At 33.7% G+C, this 5,666-nt stretch overlaps 1 pseudogene; it reads right to left on the minus strand.

The window, feature by feature from the left end:
• Window positions 1–311: 311 nt before the first annotated feature.
• Window positions 312–448, minus strand: LOC145277220 (U2 spliceosomal RNA; annotated as a pseudogene).
• Window positions 449–5,666: the final 5,218 nt, after the last annotated feature.

Genomic DNA, 5,666 nt, shown 5'->3' on the forward strand with positions numbered 1-5,666 from the left:
AGTCAAAAGACTATTCGACTAAAATAAACAATGCCGATAGCCATTAGTCGACTACTCTCGTGTAATGAATGAATGCGTGAATGTAGGATTGACATGAAATTCTTAAAGATGAACTAAAATGACCGAAAAATGGACTGAAATGACTTAAATAAATAAAAAGTAAATGACTTCGAATGACTTTAATGAACTTAAGGATGAATTGAATGACCTTAAAAATGCCTAGAATGTTTAAAACATAACTGGAATCCTTCAAAAACAACTTGAATGATCTGAAGAATGACTTGAATGGCTTTGATACTGGATGGTTGTAAAGTGGGTGATCATTTTACATTAAATTAATACAGAAACGTTATCCCCTACGTTATATCACAAAATTACAAACATAAGTACAGCATGTAGTAAGAACAGATACTACACTTTGATCTTGGCCAAAAAGCCAAGAAAAGGGCATTTATTTGCTGCACCACCGAGCAAATTAGAGACAAGGCCGATTTTTAATGTGAGGAGTGAAAGGGAATGGGGACCAACTTCCCGGGGAGTAGGGGAGCTGGATAGTGACAATTGGTATGAAGGGTTGCCCTACATTGACCAAGGTCTTATATGTGGGGTTGCCTCCACATATGGTCTTTGCTTGCAGTATCTGCCGGAACAGATACTACACTTTGAGATATTAAATCTTTTATTCAGGCAAAAAATGAACATGCACAAAAAAATTAGGCACAAAGCCAGCTCAAAAGGGGGGGGGGCAGATCGGGGTCGTTGGTCATGCTTGTCTCTCTAGAACTAAACAAAAGTTTCTCTTAGCTAGAATCTTCTTTCACCATAATACCGCATTTGCCCTTTCGGACTTGGGGACTTCCTACTTGGCACCCAATTGTTTAAAACATTTTTTATTTCCGTGTAAAAACAAAAAAGATAACAGCAATGATGATACGATAATTCATTTGTGTCGAGGGCGGGGGAAGAAAAAATACAAAAGTGGTTAGTAGGACCCTCCCAACCCCGTCTAGTTGATAGACCGTCTGTTCCACTTGGTTTGTAAAGGAACCTGACCTCCCGCAAGCCGGTCTCTAAGTGGGGATGCTCTATAAATGGGACGAAATGGAGAAAAGAAAATTTTGCGAGTGAGGGATGGGGAGTTAGTGATGGATTCCTTTCTCTCCAAGATGGGTGAAATTTAGAGTGAGGCGGTGAAAAGAAAAATTGCAGATAGGAGGGGATGGGGATCTTGGAGGCTTCCTAGTTGTGGAGGGATGAAACATTCACTCGGCTTGCTAAGAGGATGAAAATGGATTACGCTTGACGGAACTGCGCGTTCCATACCTAGGCGGGGAACACGTATTCAAATTTAGCTCCTATTCGTACACACAGACTTGCTACATGTATCCATCTTCTGTCAAATGCCGCACAATGCAGCCTTCTTTTATCACATCTGATCCGTAGTTGGTGTTTAAAGAAAGCGACCATATATTTATATAAATATTTATTTTAACATTATATATACATATTTCAAAGTTCAAAAGATTTTACGTTTACGGTCTCTAGCAAACTATTAAGCTAATTTTAGGTCTAAATATTTGAAATTTTACATAAAGGGCATTCAGACATGCAGCAAGCTTTTTAATAATTTTTTGGGGCGAAAATTTGGCTGGTAAGAGGTACAAGTTTACAGAGTTGACCTTTGCAGACCCTACCAAACTCCTCCACCAATTTTGGGTCTAAACTCTTGAAATTTTAGATGTAGGTTACGTGGACATGGGTCAAACATTTTAATTTAATTTGAGCCCCAAACAATAAATGTTAAGGGGTCCAAATTGGGGTCAAATTAAAAAACGGTGACGTCTGCAGGATTTACCAATTTTTCTCTATGGTAGTTAAGAAAGCCTATTATATAGAAAGGCATTACCGTACATATTCACACTTTTTAATAGATACATATGCACATGGAGTTATGAACAGTATATAGGGCCCGGAACTGCTAGTAAACACACACACATATAATTTTGAGGAGAGTTTATAACGAGTATTTGTTTACATTGGATTTGATCCCCTCCATGTATAAAGCTGTATGAAAGCAGCTTGTGGCAACCATTAAATTATACGCTTTATGAATACGTAATTAATTGAATATTTCTGGACTTTTGTTTGTCGAAATTAGTCACTTGACGACCAGCCCACTTTTAGCTTTCTGTTCGTTGTCCCGTGGGACTGGGGATAGAAACCTTACTTTGAACCACTTTTCTTTGCAACACATTATCGATAGCAATTAAAAATAATGCGTTACTTTGTTCGAGAAACACACACACACACGCACACACACACACACACACATATATATATATATATATATATATATATATATATATATATATATATATATATGCAGTTCCTGGTCTCACCTTCATATATATCTGTATAGAGTGCTCAGTAATTTTCTTTCTTTTAAATGATGATAAATCGAGTATGTATATCGCGGTGGAACAGAAACATCAGAGGTTTCGACACTTAAAAGGTGCCGAATGAACAAAGGCTAAACGCATTGGCATCTATAAACGATGAATATTTAAATGAAATAGGTGGCGCGATCATTATCGATTAACAAAATAAAAACCTAAACAAAGGAAAAAACACCAAAAGCACAAAATGATCTTAAACGTGAAATAAACAAAACGTCAGCAACTTCATATATCGATGAGCATCGGAGCGAATAATGTAGATCATTTGCTGAATGAGTAATGCTTGCAATAATCATAAAAACGTCCTGACGAAATGACGAAGATTTAGTCATTTGAAATGACATCAAAATGAATAGTTTTTTTTCAAAATTTCCAAAGACATAAAAATAGTTTGGTAAATCTTGCGGAGTATTCGCTGTTTTACGGTTGTTGTAAAAATTGGAGCGAGAATTTAAATCTCGTATTGTTTTAATCATTTTGTTTTTTTTTTAAATTGTGCCCCCAGGAAATGAATGTAATCGAAAGAATGGCATTCAACAATCGGACCTTATATATATATATATATATATATATATATATATATATATATATATATATAAAAGAAGAAAGAGTTGTTTTTTTCTTATAAAAACCACGTTTTATTAACAAAAACGAAATAATTTAATTTTTGAATGAAAAAAGTCAATTCGGTATACATTTTTTATATATTTTTTTTACGTAAGTCAAACTCACCATTCACATTGGAAATGTCGACTTTTATAGGTTTTCGGGTACGTTTACAAGGAATAAACACCCCGACTTCCCAATGTTAAGAACAGCTATCGAAATAGACACCCCTAACCTTGTATAAAAGTTTATATATCGAATGTGAACGATGAGTTGGACGTAATGTAAAAATGTACCGAATTTAAAACGGAACAAAATTTTAATTTCCGTTCCAGTTTTACAACAATCGTAAAACAACGCATACTCCGCAAGTTTTTCCAATATTTTAATGAAATATTCAGTCTTTAGTCATCATTTTTGTTTGTTTTTGTAATGCGTAAATTTATTTAAAGAAACATCGGTGTAATCGAATATTTATCGAGACAAGTGACTTCCATTAATTTGTTTTATTGCGGACTATTATCCTCATCTTTCTTAGTTGTTGTTTCACGACGTTTCGGCTAACTATTCCTCTGGCCTTCGTCAGGTGGTAATGGATGGCAGTAATTGCTGAGAATCCAATTAGGAGGTTCGGAGTTCCTATCCCGTCACGGTTACAACCTGACGAAGGCCAGAGGAATAGTTGGCCGAAACAACTAAGAAAAGTAACAAATGATTAAATAATACTCGTCTCAATAATGAATTCCAATTAAATAAGTGAATCCCAGTTTTTAAAATTGTTCACACAGTGTAGACTAATCTGACCGTCATTTACTGCATGCCTATTTATGATGCATTTTTTAAAAAGATTTTGAATAAAAGCACTGTTTCGTTTTTCATTCCGTTAATTTTATTCTAGTACTAGCAGAGCGACCTGACATTGCTCGGGATTGAATGATGCCCAACGAAGTTTTCACACTCACATATTTTATTGTCATCGACTTCGATTAAATAACCCATTTAATCGATTGATTGCCTGTTTTAATGGGCGACCCATCGCGATGCAGCTGGAGTAAGCTTCACAAGACTATCGTAGTGACTTACAATACATTGCAGTCTCCAGTGCACTGTAGAGAAACTACTGTTGATTTTATAAAGTCATTTTTACATATAATGACTTAAAATAAAGTTTAAAATTCAAAAGTCAAGTCTCATGCTTCAATTATGCTCTAAGCCGAAAAAATATTTCGAACGCACACTTGTCATATCAAAGTACCTACTGTTGATTTTATGTGCCTGGGATTATTGCTTGTGCGGTAATAATGGCTTAGATTTAAGTTTAAAATGTAAAAGTAAAGTATCATTATGAAATTGCGCTTTAAACAGAAACATTGATTTCAGACGCGCCCCTGTCATATCAAAGAACATACTGCTGATTCTTTATGTTGTGTTTTTTCGGCTTGTGATGTTAGGCTGATATGATGTTAACTCTTGCCAAAATCGCCTGTTCCTTCTTTTATCGGATTTGTTCGATTATCGATTATCGATACTTATCGAAGATATTCCGACGTAAAACCTATCTAGGATGACTAGCTGGCACATGAATTATCTTCGTGTGAAATTTCATAAAAATAGACCCAGCCATTTTCGAGTTTATAGGGAACAAACTCACAGACACACAAACACGCAGATACGAGGACACACTTTCCTTGTAAAGAATTGTAGAAAAGAAATAGAGATATGTAAAAATTTCATATTTTGTTAACGACTTAAACAGTCGTTTTATTTCTTTTCCATTTATTCAAATATTTAAATTTGTTAAATTTTAAAAGAATAAGAAACATTTACTTTGAGTATTAGTCCTCGCGCGAAAGAGTAGGACACAATATGTTTTAAATAATAATAATAATAGAATAACAATAACAAAGACTTTCGCTGGCGAATTGACCGTAACCAGTTCAGTCCTTTTGAAATTTTCATCTTTATTTTTCTCGTTATGCACTGAATATTTGTTAATGAAACCTACATGAAATATGTTCCTTATTACATTTTAAAGATTTTCTATTCTGAAAGATGTTTTAAAAAATTAATCTAAAAAAGTTATTTTAAAGTTTTTGTTAAAAAAATTCAGATTTCCTCATTATTCAGACCTGTATTACAAAGACCGGGTTGCAAAAAATGTGTTGTGGTTGAGGAGAAATACAAACTGAAACAGAGAGAATATTCAGACCTGTAATAATACAAAGAGGAGGTTGCAAAAATGAGTTGTTGTGTGTGGAGAAATACAAACTGAAATAGAGAGAAGGTGAGTTTTGAAATATAATCTTAAAAAGATAAGATACAAGTTAGAAAAGCGTTTCATCCAAGGCATGAAAATTGTTAAACAAAATGTTTTTACTATAGGCTTTAAAAATTAAAGTACAAGATTCAATTTGAAATTATTTATCTTAAAAGTGCACTATTATAAATTTTACAAAGTAAGGTATAAAAATTTAATTTAAATTGAATCAAAAAATTACGTTGGATTTATTTTATGTAATGTACAGTTTATTGCAATTTAAAAACATTATCTTTCATCAAGCAATTAATGATTTTTTTTTTAAAAGTACAACAGAATGTACATTA

The sequence above is a fragment of the Euprymna scolopes genome, chromosome 5 (genome assembly GCF_053919585.1).
Source record: "Euprymna scolopes isolate OS-2025 chromosome 5, ASM5391958v1, whole genome shotgun sequence".
Taxonomy (NCBI): Eukaryota; Metazoa; Mollusca; class Cephalopoda; order Sepiida; family Sepiolidae; genus Euprymna; species Euprymna scolopes.